At 41.2% G+C, this 24,235-nt stretch overlaps 1 protein-coding gene across 1 annotated transcript in view; it reads right to left on the bottom strand.

Annotated features, from left to right (window-relative positions):
- The window catches only part of atxn1a (ataxin 1a), a 109,056-nt gene that overhangs the window by 26,051 nt on the left and 58,770 nt on the right, over positions 1 to 24,235 (bottom strand). Inside the window, exon 3 of the mRNA XM_080863227.1 lies at positions 5,661 to 5,776. The gene's annotated coding sequence lies outside the window, so the exon portion shown is untranslated. The remainder of the gene's footprint in view (positions 1 to 5,660; positions 5,777 to 24,235) is intronic.

The following is a 24,235-nucleotide window of genomic DNA, read 5'->3' as shown; positions in this document are numbered from 1 at the left end:
CTTAGAGGTTTATATATTTAATCCCTGAGATGTCTGAATAAAAATATTGAATGAACATATCTATACATACATACATACATACAAACATACATACATATATATATATAAATATGTAGTATTTGTAGTTTTGGTAGTAAAACTAATGAAAATACAGTAAAAAAATCTAAGCCATCTAGTGGGCCAGATTGGACCTTTGGGCAGGCCAATTTTAGCTCATGGGTCAGATGTTTGGCACCCCTGCACTAAGCTAATGAAGCAACAAAAATTGTAAAAAACAAAAAACTTTTTCATATTCACATAATGAAGAAATGGTTTACTGAATCTGTGTGTTTGGGGGTTTTTTTGTTTGTTTTTTAAAGGTTTTTAAAGTTTACTCATGGTTGCTTCATTACTTTCCTTCACTACTTTTTGTTTTAGGCATTTTAAAAATGTTTGTCTTGCTGACTCATCTGACAAATCTTACTATAATACACATAATGAGTTTGTTTGCCCGTGAACTCCCGCTTCACAATCAGGAGTTGAACAACCAAAACATGCACCCAGGTTGAGTACCCAATGGGCATGCAGATTGCTAAAATGTACCTTCCTGACTTATGTGATATAGATAAGAACCAGGTTCTTATCTATATCACATAAGGCTAAAAGGTTTTTTAGCATTTATTCATCCAAAGCGCCTTATAAAGCATAGAATCATTTTAATTTCATAACAAAAACATAAAATTTATTATCACAAAACTTTAAATGAGCATGGTATTATGATGACAGTATTTTGCCTAGAAACCACCTAACAACACATCATGCACTAAGTACCATAGGCCTGTACTAGTACTTCTACTGGTATCAAACTCAAGATGAAAAGAATAAAAAATTTCCCATATTAAAATTTTCAGTCAGAACCACTATAGTTAAAGCTGATGCAGTAATTTGCCAATATGGCACTGTTTAGGGGGCATTCCCTCCCTTCTGTCCGCACACATTCAAATCATTAGGTGGGGAGAGCAACAGCAAATCAGTGGCAGGCGTGTTTTAGTCAGATACATCAGGTAAGCTTTGTACTTTGTAGAGCTGAAGTGGAGGTGGGTTGAGAAGTAGCTTGCAGGTGAACAGCACCTATAAAGAATTTTAGTAGCTCACCCTAAATAAGATTTTCCAATTGGATGGGAAGAAAGTTATGCTCTATAATTCTTTTATTATCTCCTACAATGTAACATATGTAGAGTGTGACTGACAGAGTTTTTCTTATTAAACCGATTTCCTTCCTTCCATCCCATTTTTCATACAAAAAGTCAATTTGCGATGCCCATGTTTATCTGATGATTTGTTCATATAAGTGGGAGAAATGCGAAAAAGAAAAGAAAAAGAAAAAAAAAAATCAGACTCCGCTGACATGAGTAAGAGCTTTCAAAATCTGATGTCAGGCTGAGAACTATGCTGACAGGTGCATGTGCGCGAGTCTGAGGTGCTGCAGAGATCACAGCACTAAACAGAATGGCTGAGCAGACAAATATTAATACATAATGTGGCTGGAGTTGTTTGTCAGTGCACATACACTTTATTTTTTTCCCTCCTTGACAGAAAAAAAAAAAAGAATTCACTCAGATTTTAGGATGGTCGCTGCATGTGTCGACATCTAGGACAGAGAACAATACTGCTGTGTTCGCTGAAGGTGAACTGCCCGCTGTAATGGACACAGACAGGCAGACTGGCACTAATTGGCATGAATGGGCATGGCAGCAGGCCTTTTGTGGATGAAGGAGAGGTGAGCGGCTGCTCAGCATGTGTCCTTGTCTATGAATAATGCGTTCCACCTTTTCAAAGGCACACGGACAAAAATGTCAGAGCGGCAGCACCACTGCTTGAGCACACATTCATCAAAGTCCTCTGCTCTACACAAACACACATCCAACACTCCTGAGACTCAACAGGACACACGTGCAGCGCACACCAGAGCCAGTACAGTACTCAGCAATCATCCAAACAAACAAATTCCACAGGCAGACTCTCACAAACACAAAGGCTCCACGCTCCACAGGTGTCTGCATGCTGCCCAGCAGCATCCCTGCTTGTGAGGCTAAAATTTGTGTGATGAAAAGAATAGAGTTTAACGTAGCATACAAATCCATACATCCCTCCATTCATGTTACCCTGCACACTATGGAAAATAGCTGTGCTCTGTCCTCTCGGTCTCCCAGAAGGGAATAAGGTTTTCTGTGCTGGTAACAAAGGGATAATATTTTATTTTCCAAATCTGTGATCAACTGAAAATACTGCAACAGAAAATAAAGCTGCATTTTAAATGTTATATGTGCGTAGACAAATAAAGATGGAAACTTTCTCACTAAGACAGAAAGCATGCAGTTAGTGGGTAACTGTATTTCTACATTTTCCAAAGAAAAGACCTCACAGGACTGATTGATTTCATCACTGGACACACATAACAAAGAAGTGGAAGTCTTTACATGTGTAAACTCTAAAGGCTGCTTCAATTTCTGCCTATTTGTTGATAAGGAACTACGGCATTTCAAGATTTCTTAAATGCGACTGTGTGTTTAGGCAACACTTTCCACCAGCATCTTCAAAACACCACTACACTGAAGTTGTTCTGACGGGCTGTAGTGACCTTAAGCACCATGCCAACGTACTTTATGTGGTTTTTCTGGCCTTCAATTTGTTCCCCAGCTATATATGCAACGTCTTGGCTGATAATACGAGCCAAAGAATTACTTTGACTTTCTAGCTTACACTAGAAATACCATAACTGAAGTTTATGTTAGTGCTTCAATCTCATTTTTCCAACTTCGCCTGACCTGACAAAGCAATTTATATTTAGAGATTGTGGTAAAGAAAAAAGCTTCAAGTATGCACAAACAGTGAGTTGGATTTGGTTCACTCCAACATTCCCACTGCTTCAGACTTTGAAGCTAGAATGACAAAAAGGAAACAGACAGACTGACCACACAGGCTTGTCACTGCTCGCTTCACTTTCCCAACTAATCTGTCACTTTCTTTTAACATCATTATTCTCGGTTTGTTTTTATTCACACACACAAACACACACAAACTGAAAGACCAGCAAATTGTGTGCAGTTAGCAAAACAAGCTTATTTCTGTGCAATATGCTTCCGTATGCATGCAGCTGTCTCGTGTTTTAGAAAGACACACACCCTTGTTTTACTATCTTTATTGGGACTCCCCCTAACCCCAGTCTCACACGCACACTCAAACACTCACAAATTGCCTTCAGGATGGTCGTACGTGTCCTCCTGAGACACAACACCCTCTGACCATGACCCCATTTCAACACCAAACCCAATCTCTGCCTGGAACACCAGAGGGTTTGACTGCAGTTATGTAAGCCTTTGCAGTGGTAGAGAAACAGAGGGAAGGACAGAGAGAAGAGGGTAAAAAAAAAAAGAAAAAAGAAAAAAAAAAGAGGGCAGGAGAGATGGACACCGGGACCAGGAGTGGGGGAGCGGGATTAAAGTACAAGTAAATGATGGCGAAGCAGAAAGAAGATAAGAGAGACGGTGAACGAGACAGTGATGTCACCTTGTACTTGCGCTGCAGTGAGACGGACAAAGAGAGCGAGTAACAGAGGTAGAGAGAAAGGGATGTTGAGAGATCTATTAGCTGATAGAAGCCATGCAGACAGCCTCCCACTCCTTAGGCAATTGATTCGAAGGATATTGTGCTGAATGCTGTCTGCGTGTGTGCGCAACTGAGTGACAGTGAAACTAGCTTTGAGCCTCGGGGTATAAAGTACTAGTACTAGAAAGCTACTGGCGTGTTTCTACAACTGAAATGTAAACCATCACATTTTAGGGTAAATTCTTAATGTTTCGTGAATGTAACGATTTGGATTTAGCACATAGTGATTATGGTTAAAATCTCCTTTGAGTAAGTTTTGGTGAATGCGACGTCCTTTTAAGTGGCAAAAACAAGTTTGCATGTCTGTGTGTGTTTCAAGAGGACAACATAATGGAATGCCTCGATTCGAGACTTGCCAAGAGCCCTTTTCCCATACGCCAGGGAGCCAAGACTTCCCCAACCAGCCAAGAATAGCACCGACACTCTCTCTCTCTGTCTCTCTGCTTTACTCTCTCTCACCCACACTCACGAGCACTCACACATTTTTACTGTTTGGATTTGACAAGAAGGGTGATAGTGTGAAGGAGGAAATAACAGCCGTGTGCACTTCAACACCGTTACAGAAAAAGAAGAAGAAGAGTGACATTTTCTAAATTCATATTTGTACTCTTCAACAAGCAGTGCAGTGAGACGTTTTTTAGGACACAATATGTTTTGATCAATATGACGCTAATAAATCTTCATTTATTTGAGTTTCAATTAACTCAAGGAAGGAGGGGGGGGGGGGGGGGGGGGGTTAGGGAGGCAGGAAGACAGAGACATACAAAAGCATAGAGAGGCAGTGAAACTGCCGTGCTGGCTGCTCCCTGTGGGGTAAATGGGTTTGTTGTTCTCTCTGTGGATGTGTACTTACAGTATATGTGATTTTTTTTTCTTTCTTATTTTTTTGAGGCAGCAGTAAACTGGTGGATAGAGATGTGGACCACAGTGCATTCCCTTACTGCCACTGCATCACAACAACAGGCAGGAACATGTTTTCTACTCCAAAAAAAGAAAAAGAAAAAGCAATGACATACTGTATAAGAACCAGCCTTACTGACAGTACAGCTCACTTTTTTTGTCTTCAAACCAGTGTTTAAGCATCTCTACTAGATGTGATTACCAAAGCTGGGCTTAAAAGGAGTTAAAATATTCTACTTTAAAACTTGTTTCTCTCCTTGTGACTCACTGGGAAAACAGCTTATAGTGAGCTGAGAGGCTATCCATCAAACAGAAGACCCGAGTTCAAATCCTTGACCTCACTGAAATGTCTGTGAGTGAGATAATCGACAGCAGCTCCAAAGGTGCTATTCTGTAGCTGACCCTGCCATCTTACTTCCCTGCGGTAAAGGTAGGAAGCGAAACAGAATTTCCCCTTTGGGGATCGATATTACCACAAAAAGACAGCACTTTCGCAGTGAGTAATTCAGAGAAAATCAAAGCAGTTGTAGTCTGTGCTTTTCAAGAAATGTGAAGAACAGCAGCTCTATTTGTAGAGAAATATTAGATAGCAGATACTGAAAGAAAAACATTAGAAATACATATGCAATGCAAACAAAGCTGTAAACCAAACAATTCCTTCTCAAGCCGTACATTTACCTCACATATGAAAGGTGGTTTTTGGTGTGTTGTTTTTTACATGTAGAAGTCGCTGATTTGAACCTTGCTAAACACGCATCTGTGCAGCAGTTGGAATGTCAGGTTTATTGCAAAACTGGACTCTTAGTCAAAGAGAAAACACTGATCTGGAAAAGTCCTTGATGCCAGAACTAATAACATCAAATTAACCATGGCAGACTAACAGCTTTTAGGTTGAAATAACAATGTGATAGCAGTTTGTCAGTTGTGATTCAGCAGTAATGAGCCAACTACTGTGTCCTAGGTTGTCAAGCACAACCTGAGTTCTAGCAACTTAAAAACACGATACGCAGCGGGTCGCCGTGCACAGACGAAACTAGATTACATAGCAAAGAACAGAAGATGCTTTTTAAAAAATAATTTTCACCATGGTATCAATGCAAAGACAATTTTACCTCATTCAACACAACCCCTCCAGAGCCCCCAGGTGTGTCAGCAGGTGGTACAGCCCATGGAGAGGGTTCCAGACTATCCCAGAATGCAGTGTGTTGACTCAGGGACACAGCACTCCCTGGTGAATGAAAACAACAAACAAAGTTACTCAAAATTTATAGGGAAATATAGGGGGAAAGCGCATATGTTTATATAAATTCACATATATTCATATACGCTGTGTCAGCAATAGCAAGAATGGATCTGGACACACAGCTGAGGACAGACTGCATTGTTCCGTCAATAAAAATAATCACTGCTCTTCTTTGATTCAAGAAGAAAAACCGTGGTTCTGATTATTTTGCTACAAACAAGTAAATAAAAGTCCTACAATAAGACAAAAACCCCCACTTCTGTCATGATTATGTGGATGTTGATGAATTATGTGTGAATAGGTGGATTTTATGCTGCGATTGTTGCTGTGCATGAACATAAGTTAAAAATGATTTGTGATATTTGTTAGAGAAAAGGTGGGGGACATCTAGCACTTCCATATCTATGAGAAGCTTCAAGTGCTTCGCTGTTTTAAAAACTGCAGGTCATCATTATACACAGTGCATGTCATACTCGGGGAAGAAACTCCAGAGTATCTTTAAAGACATCAAATGTGCAACAAGCTGACTCGAGCAGACGCCCACGCACCAACATAAGAGACAGACTAGCTGATTGTCGACAGTGTGTACACACTCTGTGGGACTAATTAGGCAGGTTGTGCTGGAGTGACGGCTATGTTATGGGGATACAAGACACATGTTCCCTGCTGTTAGTCAGCGGCAGTATGTGTGTGTCTATGAATGTTTATGGGGTATATGTGGGATGCCAAACATCCTACTGACCTAGTTCTTATATGTCTGACAACAAGAAAAGAGGTGGGGAGGTGTGGGAGGGAAGTTTGTATGCAGCTGTCTTAGCTGTGGGAAAGTGTTTCATTGCAGCTCATAAGAAACCGAGATGGGATTACAGCATTTGGCTGGTTTTGTGATAGTAAAATATGTCATTCCATTCACACTTTTTAAGTTATGCATGATCACTCTGTGGGACGGAGAGAGGAAGAGAGAAAATAAATATTTGGTTAAAACTGATAGTGCGCAACAGAATCAGGCTTAAACATTTACACATGCGTTAAAGTGTCTGCACAAAGAAAGCAAGAGGGGTTCTGTGTATTACAGAGACTTGTAATGGATTTATGTAAGGAGGAGAAAGAGGAAAAAATAGATGAGCACTGAGGCCATGGATTAGCAAACACTAACTGGCAAAGGAATTGATCACATGGTATAAAAAATACAAGGGAGAAAAGGGGGATGCAGGGAAGAAGCATTACACACAGAGAAAGAAAACCCAGCACCAGAGAGCCAAAAAATATGTTGAGAGACCAAAGAAAAAGTAGAGTACAGACAATCCAGAGGTGATGAAAAATAAAGACAGATGGAGAGAAAAGAGGGGACAGAGAGGTAAAGCAAGCAGGGAGGAAGAGGGAGACAACAGAGAGGCAGAGGAGAGAAACAGATGGTGGCAGAGAAGAGGCAGATAGAAACTCAATGGGATGACAACACTGGCATAGCCAGCGAGGCACAGCAGGGAGTATGAAAAGCTGAAAAATGTCAGCAGAAAGGGAGGAGGATGATAAGAAGTGAGGGCAAAGCAGGACAGACAGCGAGGGTTTTCATCTAACGCTGCACCAACTTTCAGGGAAAACAAAACAGACCTTCTCATCTTATCAACACAATTTATCAGCTTATAAGCTTCTCTTATTAAAAAACAAACCAACTAACTAACAATGCTTTATTTGCTCATTTCTCATATCTGTAAATTAGAATTATTGCGATAAAATAGACTTGTTACAATTCAAAAAAGCTAATCATATAACTGATATCTAAATCACCCTTCACATGATGCTCTAATTACTTCAGACTGTGCCTGTAATCTGAATCAGCTGTCTATTTAATCCTTCAACTACCTGGGGTCTCTTAAACAGAGACACCTGCTCCTTTCTCCTCACACACAAGCTGAGATAAATCTCTGTTCTAGATTGTGAAGGGTAAAAAAACAAAAGTAACATGATTTCTACAGCTTCATGAGCAGAACCAATACTGTCAGACCTTATTTATTAGTCATTATAAAATAAAGTACTTAATAATGTCTTTTTAATATCCACACACAGAAAATATAAGAAATCTACGGTGTAAGAGTTTTACCTCATTAACCTCCTAATCACGCTTATTGTAAGTGATTGTAAGAGTTGTTGCACTTGAATTGCTTTGCTCAATACGGCTTTTAAGGTGGAAGTACCGCAACAGCAGTCCATCTCCCTTAACAGTGCTTAATACATGTGGTCTAATCTTTTGACTGAATATTTTCTCTATTTCAAAGCAACATCTTGTTCATGGTAGTTTGATACTTTTGAATCCGCACATCTTCAGAATAATAACAAATACACCAGAAATGTCTGTCAGCTGAAAATTATTCAGCAAGTCCAGGTAGTAGATTCGTTCAAAGGCTTTAAGAAACGAAAAAAAAGAGCTTAATGGATATCTGAACTCTGAGTTCATTAATCAACAGTTTGTCTTGTTCTGACTTTGGTCTTTTACCAATAATGGGAGTAGAGCCTGTGCATCTTAATAGCTTTGTTAAAGTTGTTGTCCATGACTTAATCACGCGTGCAAAGTAATGAATTTAATAAGTCTGAATATGAGCAATAAGGAATAGGAGATCTCTCTGGCTGTTTGGGTTGGTACCATTTTACTATGAAACAGGAAATCTCTGTCTGTGAGTTTGTTTCTTTGACTGCCAACTCTTCCTAGACCGTAATGAGTTGAGCAGCCAAGCTTGGCACATAGGTACATCTTAGGCTCCTAGAGGCTCTTATCTACAGGGTGGGCCATTTATATGGATACACCGTAATAACATGGGAATGGTTGGTGATACTAAAGTCCTGTTTGTGGCACATTAGTATATGTGAGGGGGCAAACTCCTCCAGATGGGTGGTGACCATTTAGAAGCCATCTTGGATACAACTTTTGTTTTTCCAATAGGAAGAGGACCATGTGACACATCAAATTTATTGGTAATGTCACAAGAAAAACAATGGTGTGCTTGGTTTCAACGTAACTTTATTATTTCATGGGTTATTTACAAGTTTCTCTTTGTTCACAGCCATTGACATGTCAAAGAGGTTAACACGTGAGGAGCGGATCGAAATTGTGTTGATATCTGGTGAACGCAGTAACCGGGTCATTGCAGCAGATTTCAATGCAAGACACCCTACGAGTCCACCCATCTCCCATGCTACAGTCAGCAAACTGCTTGCTAAGTTTCGTGAAACTGGTTCAGTGTTGGATTTGCCAAAATGTGGACGCAAGAAAACTGTCACTAATGAAGAAACATCAGTGGCTGTCCTAGCTTCATTCAGCAAGAGCCCACAGCGTAGCACTCGCCGCATGTCACTGGAGAGTAGCATTAGTCGAACATCCCTTCGGCGGATATTAGCTACTCACAAATGGCACCCTTACAAACTCCAGGATGACCCAGATCGGTGCACAGAATTTGCAGAATGGGCAAAACAAAAATTGGAACAGGACCCTCAGTTCACGCAGATTTTGTTCAGTGATGAGGCAAACTTTTATGTGAATGGTGAAGTTAACAAACAAAACCACCGCTATTGGTCTGACACTAACCCAACAAAACAAAAGTGATGGTTTGGTGTGGTATATGGGGTACAACGATAGTGGGTCCATTCTTCATCAATGGAAACTTCAAGGCCACTGGATATTTGAAATTGCTACATGATGATGTGTTTCCCTCTTTGTGCACTGAAGCTGGCACGTTCCCTGAGTTTTTCCAGCAAGATGGTGCACCACCACATTATGGGTGCCAGGTCCGAGCATTCCTAGATGAACAGTTTCCTGGAAAGTGGATTGGTCGTCGTGGGCCAGTTGAATGGCCCCCAAGGTCTCCCGATCTGACCCCCTTAGACTTTTATCTTTGGGGTCATCTGAAGGCAATTGTCTATGGTGTGAAGATACGAGATGTGCAGCACCTGAAACTACGGATACTGGATGCCTGTGCTGGCATTTCTCCTGCGGTGTTGCTATCAGTGTGTGAAGAGTGGGAGAAGAGGGTTGCATTGACAATCCAACACAATGGGCAGCACACTGAACACATTTTATAAGTGGTCAAAAATTTGTAAATAACTCATGAAAGAATAAAGTTACGTTGAAACCAAGCACACCATTGTTTTTCTTGTGACATTACCAATAAGTTTGATGTGTCACATGACCCTCTTCCTATTGGAAAAACAAAAGTTGTATCCAAGATGGCCGACTTCTAAATGGCCACCATGGTCACCACCCATCTGGAGGAGTTTGCCCCCTCACATATGCTAATGTGCCACAAACAGGACTTTAATATCACCAACCATTCCCATGTTATTACGGTGTATCCATATAAATGGCCCACCCTGTATATCAGACGTTATGATGTCATCATGTTGCCCAGCAACCATCCAAAAACAGGCTAAAATGACCTGTTTGGGGGATTTTTGGACTTATAAGACTTTATAAAAGCAACTTTTTTTATTTCATGACTGTAACCTCTAATTAATATCCAAGAAAATTATTAGCAACAACCTGAAATGACCTTTTATTTTTGCCTTTAATTTCATGACAATAACATCTCATTTATATCCACAAAGGCTCAGTTGCACATAATATATTATATCATCATCATGTTGCCTAGCAACCACTTGCTAAAATGATCCTTTTTTTCCATTTATGCAGCTACAACACCTTATACAAGCATAGTACCATTTCAATTTCACTGCTCAAACAGGCTAACAATACAGGTGGGATGGGCATGAACTAGTAATAGCAATAAAAATGAATGTTTGGGATGAATCCAGAAGACTAAATAACTCACAAGCTCATTAAAATAAATCACAAAACTTTAATTTAACTTTAAATACACAAAATCTATCAGTAAAATACTGTAAATATAGTGTGACACAACTTTATCAGTCCTAATCTTGGTTTTGTTGTTCCATTTCATTTTTCATAAAGAGAAGAAAATCACTTGAAATTTTAAATGAAATTGTGATAAATACGATATAATTATTTCTTACCCCACCCCTACCGAAGCTTTTTCCATACTCCACATTGTACGCTGTCTATTTTACACATATAAACACTGTATTAATCCATCACATCCATAAATTAGGGAGGCTAAATTAGTCAGGAGTGGTTCAGTTTAAACCACATTAAATAAATAGCTGATCTAATTCTAAACCGCAGTGGAGTAGCCAGCTCCTGTGTGTATTTATGAGAGGTTGTTTTATTGTGTGTACTGAAAATGAATGTGCCTTAAGGTTTTCCATTATATTGTACCAGAATTATACAGCATTAAATTTATTTGTCAAAAGTGACTTGCATTATGTGCATTCAACCTCCAAACCAACAAAGACCACATTCAGTGCTACTGTGCAAACGCTCATATGATCAAAATGCCTCCAGTATTCATCTATTTGCTGCTAATCTACCTCAGTCTCAACAACAGACCCTGTACAACAGCAGTCGGTGAAAGACGTTTTATGTATGCTGATTCACTTGTCTGACACTGTCATCAAGACAAACTTGTGATCATACAGTACAAAAGTTTGGTATATTGCCCAGAGCCTTTTCCCAGAGCAGCTACTTTAAGTGTTGGAGCCAGTAAACAAATGACCAAACACCAAAGCTGCAGTCTTTTGTGTGACTTTGCTGCTGTTCTGTGCCCTCACTTTGGGTAAGCGGGTTCACAATGATGCATGTAACAGTGCGTGGCTCTCTCTTTCAAAGGCGATGATATTCAACACGCCTAACAAATGTTCTCTGTGTGAATGTTTCGCTGTACTTGACTGCATGCTGGCGTGATTACGGCATGAATGCTTTTGTCCACTCAACCATCACTTCATCTGTTTAAGTGCTTGCATTTTTCGCCAAGTGTATCAAATAAAACATCCACCCACTTCTACCATGACTGCAGCCAAATCCTATGCCTACTGCACAAGTTTGGTCGAACATGTATGGTGCATTTTTTCCCTTTCCTTTCTTTTTTTGCTGTAGACTGTAGAAACCACAAATGCTGGGTTCAAGAGCCGAGCTCAACCAGACCTTAATTTAACAATGTTTTGCAGAATTGTGCAGAATGTTAGTAAATAGTAGATAAATTCAAGGTTAAAAAGCCTTCAAAGTCTAGATTTTTGCACTTTATCTTCCTGTAAATACTGAGGGATAAGTAAGACCATTTCAAAGCCTCAAGAATCCAGTTTCTCTTTTCACTTACTTACCAATTACCTTTGCTGTAGTACAGCACACAATTCGTCATTATAAGTATGGCAGACGATCACAATCACAAGAACACATAGACGGAATACTTCAGGAGCTGACGTAGTGTCTGACAGCTGTTTGGTTGCTTAAGGCAGAAGAATGCAGTGTGTGTGTGTGTGTGTGTGTGTGTGTGTGTGTGTGTGTGTGTGTGTGTAGACTGAGTGACTGACCATCATTGTAATTTAAGGGAAATGCCTTCCTCAACCACAATCCTATTTCCCTAGACTCCAACAATCTTGTCATACCACAAGTGAAGAATCAGCCCTCTGCACGTTTAAGGTGCTGAGAACAGGAATGTTATCATAGGCGCACATGTGTTTGGAAAGAGCCGTGTCCTTCAGTAATCATCACTATCCTTTACTTAATGTTTGCCGTGTTACTGGAAGTGTGTACGTGGCAGCTGTGTTAGAATCTGTGCCAAAAACAAATCATTCCTGTTACAGGCCTGGACTATTTTTAGCATACAACCTTAAAATGTGTTTTTGAAAAGTAGGAAGATGAACAAATAACAATCACATGCACATGCGCACATGAAAAAATAAGAACAATCTCAGAGGAATGTCTAGTTCACCCAATAGCATTTCCTTCTTAGTCGTTTCAAAGCCTAAAGTAACAACAATGCCATTATAAGGCTGAGAGTATAGAACAGTTTAACTGATGGAGGTCATAGTTTTCAAACACACTGGTAAATGAGAATTGATCTCATGTAGGATATTTTTTGTGTGTGATTGTATTAAAAGAACAAAGAATCAATATGTAATTGAGTGCTAAGCTACAGTATGGATAAGAGTTGGAACACCAATACTGCTGCTGTGATCACAGGCCTAATTAACCTGACACAAATCCGTGCAAAACTCTGGAACCACCTCTCATTTCTTTATATGCATGTAAGGCCAAAACAGAGTTTGTACAATTACAACAAACTTGTAAGCCAATATTTGGTATGACCACCTTTATTCTTCAACACCTGAGCCTAAACTCTCTTGAACATGTTTCCTTGTAATTTCTTTCAGTAGTCGTCAGTATTTCACGAGGATTCTTGAAGGAGTTCTTCTTTGAAAGTTGGCTGCCTTTTGTTCAGTCCTCTGTCACTCAATAAGACTTGTTTCGCTGCTGTTTGTACTACACTTCTTGTGTATTTTGGCATACCTCACTCTTTTGTTGACATTCAACCTTCCAACCATTTCTGATGAGACCAGACAGAGTTACTGTGTCTGCTCTTTGCTGGATTTTTTTTCTATTTCTTGCTTGTAAAGCCACTTAACTCGTTGCTTTGAAAAAGGTTCGGTACAAGGACTGGACTGTAAACCAGAAAGCCTGGAGAACTATTGCTCAAGAACACTTGACCATATGAAAGCCTGGCTCCGTAGAACCAAAATATAAAGAAAAGACAGGTGACTCACGACCTTTGCGCAGCACTATATGTTAGTGTCACTGTCCAGTTAAAACTGCTTACCACCACATTTAGTGGTCAGTAATTACGCTGATAGATTAAGTACTATACAGTTCAGGAAAGTTCTGAAATATGTTAGCTAACACATTAAAACCCAATTAAATGCTCTGAAACGTGGGAACACGACAGCTGATGTTCAGTGTTCCGTGACAGTAAAATATCATATAAATAAACAAAATAGTGACTCGATCAATCAAAAGCCTTCACTGTAATTTAATAAGAGGAGCATTCCACACTTGCAAAAAAAGGCAAAATAGAACATCTTTTTAACAAGTTGGAAAATGTTGCTTCACGTTACTTAATCAGTCACAATCAGCTGGGGAAGGAACGAGGTTGAATCAGAATCAGAATCAGAATCAGAATACTTTATTGATCCCTGGGGGAAATTATTTTTTGTTACAGTGCTCCATTTTAAACCAACATTAAGACAAGACAGACAATACGCTAACTAAGAATAGTACAATATATACATATATATACATACATACATACATAAGTCACTTATAAATAAATATTTGGAAAAGAAACATGTGTAGCTGTAGCAGCAAACAGTGTGTTAAGTGGATGCGTTGTACAGGGAGATGGCCACAGGCAGGAATGATTTCCTGTGTCGTTCAGTGGTGCTTTTCGGTAATCTCAGTCTCTCACTGAACGAGCTCCTGTGACTGACCAACATGTCATGGAGTGGGTGGGAGGTGTTATCCAACATTGTCTTTATCTTGGACAGCATCCGCCTCTCCGACACCACCTTGAGGGAGTCCAGCTCCATCCCCACAACATTGCTGGCCTTACGGATCAGTTTATTAAGTCTGTTGGCATCTGCGACCCTCAGCCTGCTCCCCCAGCATGCAACAGCATAGAGGATCGCACTGGCCACAACAGACTCATAGAAAATCCTCAGCATTTTCTGGCAGATGTTGAAGGACCTCAGTCGCCTCAAAAAATAGAGACGACTCTGGCCCTTCCTGTAAAGTGCTGTGGTGTTTTTAGCCCAGTCCAGTTTATTGTCAATGTGTACTCCAAGGTATTTATAGTCCTCCACAATGTCAACACTGACCCCCTGGATTGAAACAGGGGTCAAGTGTTTCCTGGTCTTCCTGAAGTCCACGATCAGTTCCTTGGTCTTTGCCACGTTGAGCTGCAGATGATTCTGCTCACACCACGTGACAAAGGAGTCGACCACAGCCCGGTACTCTGTCTCATCATCCCTGCTGATGCATCCAACCACCGCAGAGTCATCAGAAAACTTCTGAAGATGGCAGGTCTCTGTGCAGTGGCTGAAATCTGTGGTGTAGAGGGTGAAGAGGAAGGGGGAGAGGACAGTCCCCTGTGGTGCCCCTGTGTTGCTAATCACCTTGTCAGACACACACTGTGGGAGACGTACATATTGTGGTCTTCCTGTCAGGTAATCAACAATCCAGGACACCAGAGAAGCATCCACCTGCATCGCTGCTAACTTATCACCCAGGAGGGTCGGCCTGATGGTGTTGAAAGCACTGGAAAAGTCAAAAAACATGACCCTCACAGTGCTCGCCGGCTGGTCCAGATGGGTGTAGACACGATTGAGCAGGTAGATGATGGCGTCCTCTGTTCCGAGACGAGGCTGATAAGCGAACTGAAGGGGATCCAGATGTGGTCTTACTATGGGTCGCAGCTGGTCCAGGATGAGCCTTTCCAGGGTCTTCATGATGTGGGAGGTCAGTGCCACGGGCCTGTAATCCTGGGGGCCACTGGGACGAGGCGTCTTTGGTACAGGGACGAGGCATGATGTCTTCCACATCACCGGGACCCTCTGCAGACTCAGACTCAGCATAAACAGTTTATGAAAGACTCCACACAGCTGGGGGGCACAGGTCTTGAGGACAAGGGGACTCACTCCGTCTGGTCCAGCAGACTTGCCTGAGTGAAGTCTCCTCATTTGCATCTCAACCTGGTGAGTGAAGGTGATGGGTGGGGGAGGGGTGTCAGGAATCTCACAGGAGGCAACATGTGAAGAGAGAGGCTGGCACAGTGGTGTGGCTCTGGATTCCAGGCTGACTGCAGGTGAGGTTGTGGGGGTGGGAGCAGACACTGTGGTGTCGAATCTATTGAAAAACAGATTCAACTCGTCGGCTCTATTCTCACCTCCCTCAGCTCCCCTGCTGTTGGTTGGCCTGAATCCAGTGATGGTCTTCATGCCCCTCCACACCTCTCTCATGCTGTTCTGCTGGAGTTTCCACTCCAGCTTCCTCCTGTAATTGTCCTTAGCCTCTCTGATCTTGTCCTTTAGTAACACCTGGACCTTCCTCACCTCCTCTTTGTTGCCCCCTCTGAAAGCCCTCTTCTTGTTGTTGAGGAGGGCTTTGATGTCCTTAGTCACCCACGGCTTGTTATTTGGGTAACAATGAACAGTCTGAGCTGGAACAATGGAGTCGGTGCAGAAAGTTATGTAGCCTGTGATACACTCAGTAAGCCCATTGATGTCCTCGGCGTGAGGCTCACAGAGTGTTTCCCAGTCGGTCACCTCGAAACAGCCCTGTAGTTCCGCTATTGCCTCCTCTGACCACCTCCTAACAGTCCTGGTGGTCACAGGTTCCCTCCTCACAATTGGCACATAGCGGGGGGTGAGGTGAATCAGGTTATGATCTGACCTACCAAGTGGGGGGAGGGAGGAGGAGCTGTATGCATCCTTGACATTAGCATACAGTAAGTCTAAAGTTTTCTCTCCCCTGGTGGGACAGTCCACATATTGTTTGAATGTTGGTAGTGTATTGTCCAGTGATACATGGTTGAAGTCACCCGAGATCACAATAAAGGCACTCGGGTGCAATCATCACTTTGTACCACTAGCTGTCAATAAAATCTAGGAAAGCAACTAACTTAATATTTCCCCACTGATTAAGACCCTAATGCCAGATCAGTTGAGTGAAGGTTGACAGCCCTTCTACTTTTTGTTTTTACTTATCCCACACAAATTCACAGGCAGGGTATTGTCCTGCCTTAGCATTACTTTGTAAAACTACACTTGTGTGTTTGTCTCACACACACACACACACACACACACACACACACACACACACACACAGAGCCGTGGGATTGTCTTACCCCATTGTCTTTATTTAGGGCAAATGAATGCCTGTCCTTTCTCGCTCTGTGTGTGTGTTTGTGTGTTTTGTGTGTGTGTGTGTGTGTGTGTGTGTGTGTGTGTGTGTGTGTGTGTGTGTGTGTGTGTGTGTGTGTGTGTGTGTGTGTGTGTGTGTAAGCTTCTGCGTTAAGAGGGCATGCTGAGAGAATAGGAAGCGTGCTTTCTTTGCCAACCCTCTCCTTGGCAGTAAAACAAGGACACACACACACACGCACGGACACGCACACACACACACACACACACACACACACACACACACACACACACACACACACACACACACACACACACACACAGCGTTGAGCATTTTTAATTGGCCCCTGATTTGCCAGTAAGTGTTCTTGCCACTTTCTTCACCTCACTGTGCTGGCCCCCTGCCTCAGAGCCTGGCAGAGGCACAACTGGACTTAGAAGATCTGTGCATGTGTCAGTGTAAGTATACATACATGTGTCATCCTCAAGAATAACACATGTCTTAAATTGGTTTCTTGGTCACGACAATGAGTTCAGTGTATCCAAATGGCCTCCATAGTCACCAGATCTGAATCCAAGAGAGCACCTTTGGGATTTGGTGGAACAGGAGATTCACACCATGGATGTGCAGCCAACTAATTTGCAGCATCTGTGTGATGTTCTCAAGTCAACCGAAATTGACCAAAATCTGAGGAATGTTTCCAGCACCTTGTTCAATCTGCGCCATTAAGAAATTAAGGCAGCTCTAACGGTAAAATGGGGTTCACACTGGTACTAGCAAAGTTTAGCCAGCCAAATTAGCCAGTGTATATTTCCAGGTTGAATCCATGCATGCAGTGTATACAATTAAATTTTTTTTTTTTCTTTTTTTAAATGACATCAGAAACAGCAGTATGCGACATTACGTGATGGCAGAGCTTCAGTTCATCCTTTGTCATTTTTTTTTTTTTTTTTTTTTTTTTTTAATAAATAGGACAGGGGGAATGAATGAGAGAAAGAGGGGGAGAGAAAGAAAGAAAACCAAAGGGGAGAAGAGACGGTGAGAAGGGGGGGGAAGAGAGAGAAAAAAGAAAAAAAAGAACTCCTGGGTCACCTGTATGGAGAAAAAAAAAAAAAAACAAACAAAAAAAACAAACAGAGGAGACAGCAAACAACAAAGAGTAACATAATAATAGAGAAAACAAAGCACCATCACAATAAACTAGCTAGTCATAGATATCAATATTTACTAAATAATAAACGATATTGTGCAGCACGCAAGATAGACAGCGCACAGTGTGCTTTGAGGCAGCAGCCAAGAAAGCTTTAGTCCGCGTCTGTGAATACCCATGTGTGCATACAATTAAATTAAATGTCTGATTCTATGTAACCACATGAGTGTGCTGCAGAGCATTTCAGAGAAAAGAAGAAACTAAACACACACATGCACATACACACACTCAGACAACCTTGACTTCAGTTGCAATTGAAAAGCATTTGTAATGGTCTGTCTGGGACTGTGTGTGCGTGCGCGCCCGCATGTGCGTGTGTGTGTCTGTGCGTGCATTTGTAATATACTTGATGTGTGCAAGATTTATGTACCTGATATCAGAAACAGATTGCATCCTCGCCTGCTATCTTTGCAAAGCAGTGACAAAAAACCTCATTCCTTTTGCACTCTGCACACACTGAGACAACCGCAGGCACACACATCTACCAGCAACTCAAGGTCAAAACAAAGAGGATGAGATAAGTGTGTGTTGAGTGGTCTATACGTGTGCACGTGTTTGTGTGAGTGTGATGACATCATTACTACAGCCGAGCACTCTATCGTTGATTGATGGAGAAAGGGTTGTTATGGTCGACTGCTGCGAGCTCAGTGCCCGCCAGCTAGGCAGCTGGACCTTACCACTCTGTGTGTCTGCGCGTGTGTGCGTGCATGTGTGTGTGTGTCATGCAGCTCGTGTAAAATGATAAATAGGAAGGATACATTAGCCATTTGTTGAAAAGGCAAGTTTGTAACGTAATTGCCTGCTGTCACAACAATTATTATTTATTAATAACTGAGTAAGCAATAGCAGTAATTGATAAAATGGAAACTATCCATAAATCCACATATCCATATATATAAGATGTAAAAATATAGGTACAGACACACACAAACACTACAGGACTGTTTTCAATCCTAATTTATGGACAATAAAGAACAGCAGATATCTGTGTCTATATTTTTATTGAAACATGCTCTGGAGCGGCTTCATTTACATAATTACAGAATTACATCTTTAGTCTGTTTTGGTAATTATATACTCATAATCTCATCAGAAACAGTTTATTCTCTATGAACCTTTTCTAGGTAGCACTTGTAAGCAGATAGTCCATTCAACCTCACTCCCTGCCCTATCAGGTTATCACACACACACACACACACACACACACACACACACACACACACACACACACACACACACACACACACACACACACACACACACACACACACACACACACACACACACACGTGTTGGCATTAAAATTAATTCATTGAGCTCATTTAATGGTCTGTGCGTTTATGCTCTCACGTGTCACTATCGCTTATATGTACTCATGCTACTCAGATGACCTCCCATTGAGAAGCAGAAGAAGGAGACACAATATTAGCATCACGTCACAAAAAAACCCAAAAACACACAAAACAATCGTGGCTCAACCATCTCTGATGTCGCCTGTGCAACCAGAGCTCTTCAGCAGACTTCAAACACCACGAGGAGCCTGAAAATCTTACAGGAATAATTAAAAACAAGCTCATAGGAGCAAATAAACAAAACCGCAATATTTTCAAGCTATGGGGGGGGGGACAGAAAGTGCCTCCAGAAAGTCCCCTCTATCACAGCTCTAAACATTAACTGTAGACACCTGTAAGCATCTGAGGACATTTGCATTATATCAGAGTGTAGAGGGTGTGATTTAAGATGAGCAACACTGTATTGCAACCAAGAGTGGCAAACTGTATATAAAGGATGGAAGTAGCAACTATGACATTGCCTACTGGTTTGTGAACTCCAGTTTTGAAGCTTGAGTTCTTGAGTATTTGTGACTGCTGACATCTTGCTCTGTTTGCAATGTTCTGCCATCAGCTAATATCACAAAAACACAGAAGAGGTCCAAGTGAGCAACTCAAATGAAAATAAGTGTAACCTTACAGACAACTCGTGGCTCGCAGCACCTACTTGTCTAAGCAGAATTATAATAATATGAATGGGTACAAAAACAATAAAAATCATATTCATCTATAGTAGTCAAATGAGGGAAATCTGCTTATTACTGGTGTCTATAAAAGCTCTTTTTGAAGTTACCCCAAGTGGCCAACTCGCGGAACTGCAGTTTTTAGCACTTCTATGTTGGCTTAATCCAGGGGTCTCCAACTCCAGTGTTCAAGTGCTACTGTCCTGGAGATTTTAGATGGATCCTTGTTCCAACACACTTAAATCAAATGTTGTTACCAGGCCTTTGCCAAATTTGATGGCATGGTGAAGAGGTAATTCAACCATTTGATTCAGCTGTGCCGGACAGTAGCTGTCGTTGATTGGAGTTGGAGACCTCTGGCTTAATCACAGCTGAACCCATACTGGCTGTATATACAAGCAAAACTGCAAAAAACATTACACATTCAGTTTGGTAGATTTCCATTTAGATTACAGTGAAAATCCTGTTTATTTTTCTTACCTCATGTCTTTGACTTAATGACTATTTATTGTGGCTAAATTATACATGTGAAGTGTGTTAAACTGCACAATATATGTGTATGGTATGCCTCAGGTGCTCACTGAGTCAATCACCTGACTAGCAGAGTGCTCCTGCTGAGGTCACATGTTACAAAATGAAAAATTAAGCAGATTAGGGCAGCAGTGCGGACTCATCTGACCATCTCATAAAGAAAGGTCACAAGTTAATGTAAGAGTAATTCGCCTCTTATTGAATGAGAAATCATTCCCTATTTCTTTTCTTTCAAAAGAAATGCATCAGCCTAAATGCGCTGTGGATTAAGTTACTGCTTATGCGGTGGGTCACATTTTATCAATGAATGTTTAATAACGTGGACGGCAACCTAAACTCGATTTATGTCTGCAACTGAAGTAAAAACCGAGTCTCAAACGCACTGCACTGCTGCAGAATGAAAACAGAGCGTCTTTGACTGTGAAGCAGATAAAATAAAGACAGGAGGGGGAGAAAAAAATGCTCCGACAGATAGGGGTGGGGTGATAACAGAGGGAGTGAATAGAAGACAGAGACGAAACACAAACGAAGAAATAAAGAAACCGAGTTGTGGCAGAATATGATAAAAGAACGAGGACCTCGTCTGAGTCTCTCTCTCTCTCTCCCGCCCTCTCACTCTCTTTTATTCTAAGATCTTCAAAGACTAATGCAGCACTCCTGAGAGACTGCTACCAATACTGGCGGGACACACACACACACACACACACACACACACACTCAGCTGGGAGACAAGCTCTGCACAAGCCTTCTCTGAACCAAAGTAATGATACACAGAAATATCAGACAGACAGATGAAGGGAAAGAAAAGTGGCTGAGTCAGGCAGAGAAGAACCTTTGACATAAAAGGAAAGAGGAAGAAATTAGATACACCGTCTTCAAGCGAACAACTGGAAGTCTAGGTATTTTTGCAAAAATCAGTTAACAATTTTGTCATATGTAAATTTAGCAAAGGAAAAAGCGAAACAGGTAAAGAGTTCCAAACTCAAACTGTGACAGAATTTCACCAAACGTAATGCAGTGTCACACAAAGCATGGGCTGTGTGTACTGTGTAGTAATATCCTTGTGGGTCTCCAGTAAATGCCCCCTTTTCTCGTTGTTTTTTAACACTGTTTTCTCATTAAACACCAGTGTGCACACCACAGCGTCTTTATGCCGAGTGCTTGACATCTTCACTAGCATTATTTTTTCACTTGTCAAATATTTTCTCTTATCTTTGACTGAAACGCGACAAAAAATAAAGACAACACAATGAAGACACATGCCTCCTCCTGCTCCTTCATTTTTGCCCTGGGAGAAAATTCTAATCTAGCATCGCTGTATTCCTTCTCGCAGCTTTGCACAGAAGATGAGTCTCGCAGCAGCAGCATAAAAATGTGCGCTGCTGTACACGTAAGGCTTTATCACTTATCTGCACGGCTGATAAAGTTGGACTCATTATTTGCCGTGGTTGTTAATGCGGCTGCTTGGTCTGGGGAAATAATATTCTTGCATGCCTTGTTAACTCTGTTTCTCTTCAGTCCTTCCACCCGCCCGCAATTTCTCTTTGTCTGGCTCTTTTTTTTTTCTCTTTCTTTTTCTTTTCACAAACCGCCTCCTTGTCTCTCATCCTCCCACCTCGCTTTATTTTTATTGTTGTCATTCGAAATCTGTCACTCGTCTCTCACGCTGGCTGTCGGCTCTACGCATCCTCTCCTTATTTGACCTACCCACTTTCGTCTATCTGCCATCGCCCACCATTCACAAGCCGCGCTTGCAAATTCCACAACGTAACATGTATGGCCTGTGAACACTTGTCAAAGGAGCACTTGAGGGATGTTTGACACAAATGACAAGGCCTTACCATTCACACTACGTAACGTACAGCATGTTGACGGTGACAGTGCAGCGCACGCTTTAAGTAACTGAACAAATCACCTAAAGGAGCCAAAGATTTTCCCGCTGCACCCTCTGAGCTGTCACATATTTAAAACTTAACTAGGTTTTAACAGGACTTCAAGAAGGATTTTAATACATGTTGATGTTAGCACCTGCAAGGGCATAAAAGAATAAGCAAATAAAAAGAACTATTAAAAAGACACAAAATAAATCAATATAAACTAGACGGGAAAAACAGAGAAGGGCAATGAAGCCTGAAAAGCCGAGACAATAAAAAAGATAAATATGAGAACAAGCCAGAAAGCAGGCTGTTGCTTTGTTACTGTGGTCTAAGAACACAGAGTTAGTACCAGACTCACTACCGGCATTTAAAACTGAATGTAGCTGAACAAAGCCACGTTAATGAGTGTGTGTGTGTGTGTGTGTGTGTGTGTGTGTGTGTGTGTGTGTGTGTGTGTGTGTGTGTGTGTGTGTGTGTGTGTGTGTGTGAAATCTATTAACAACCCAGCTGTTTTTGAGTACTCTGTTATATTTACATTGGAGAATGTATGCACACAGGCGCACACACCGCTGTACATTCTCACTGACGCATTTGTATTTGGCCGCTCACACTTCCTGACACTGCTCGTGGGACTGTCACTTAACCTCCTTGATTTGGCAGTAAAGGTATGACGCTGCTCGACCATCAGCCCAGTCACACATCACATGTTCACAGGTGGCCGTGTGGTCTGGATGTGTTTCAGAGGTACTTGTTTTAATCAGAGACAACATAAAAAGTGAAACTAGCTACCAGGTCGGAGAAGTGAAGTAAACGTGGAGGTGCTTTAAACCTGCATTCTTTTTAATGGGCAGCAGGGGGCGATACTTGAGGCTGCGGGGAAACTTTTGGTCCTGACGAGCTTATGGGCACAGTCGTTCATTTCACTGATTAAACTATTCTGGAAATTGATCTTGTTATTTGCCATCTAACGAAAATGATACGATGCTTTTTACGAAGTGTTCTCTCCATGAATGCAAAAAAAGTGCTAATTAGCATGTTGCTATGTGTCTGCTAGAAAACGTGAGGACGTTATAAAATATCTTGTGTAATTCAGATTTAGTGGATATAGATGAAATGTAATTCTTATTAAATTAAAATGGCAGGATGCTTTCATGTGGTGTTATAATTGCAAAAAAGGCAAGTAACTTTTGACTGCTGGACGGTTTCCAGGCAACCTGATGGCATCATAATTAAACCTGCATTACCGAAATTTTGTGGATATAATTTGATGTTATCGTCATGTAATAAAAAAGATACGATGCTTTTATAAGGCATTATATGTGCATGAAAGCCTAAAGTAGGTTATTTCAGCATGATGTTAGGTGATGACATGATGATAATGACAAGAACATTCAGGGGCTTAAGATGCACTGGTGTCCCAAGCTTGCTTGTTCAACTGATCTTGTGGGAGGAGCCAGTGGGCAAAGAAACAAACACATACAAACACAGACACAGACTATAATACATGAAATCTCTATCAACAGTAAGTGTCATAAAGGAGGATTACTCAGGGTATCCTCACGGGGCATGCTGCCCATTGCTTGTTACATTCAGTAAGAGTGATATCTAAAAGGCTAATCAAACCAATACTGACATCATTTTTTCTGCTATACTAAGTACATCATTGCTCTGTGATTAGAAATAAAATAACCAAAATAATTTACATATATGATAGTAGTGAGTTTATTTACCCAACACAAATACCTTGTATTTATGCTGTGATATCCAGCTCTCTTTTACCTCTCCTGTCTCTCCTTTATCTCTCCAATTCACGATGCTATACAACGTTCGGTTAGCGACCATTAGTTGAAGACGACTTTACTAAACAAGGTTTTGTGAAATATGAGTGCAAAAGGAGTGCAACAGGTGTTTTTATTCACTTTACCATCCGGGTGCTCTCTATATGGCAGCGCCAGCGTGCATAATACCAGGACCCTGGAAATGAGGCAGCTAAATT

This window comes from Rhamphochromis sp. 'chilingali', assembly GCF_963969265.1.
Source record: "Rhamphochromis sp. 'chilingali' genome assembly, chromosome: 17".
NCBI classification, from domain to species: Eukaryota; Metazoa; Chordata; class Actinopteri; order Cichliformes; family Cichlidae; genus Rhamphochromis; species Rhamphochromis sp. 'chilingali'.
This window is presented reverse-complemented; position numbering and strand designations above follow the sequence as displayed.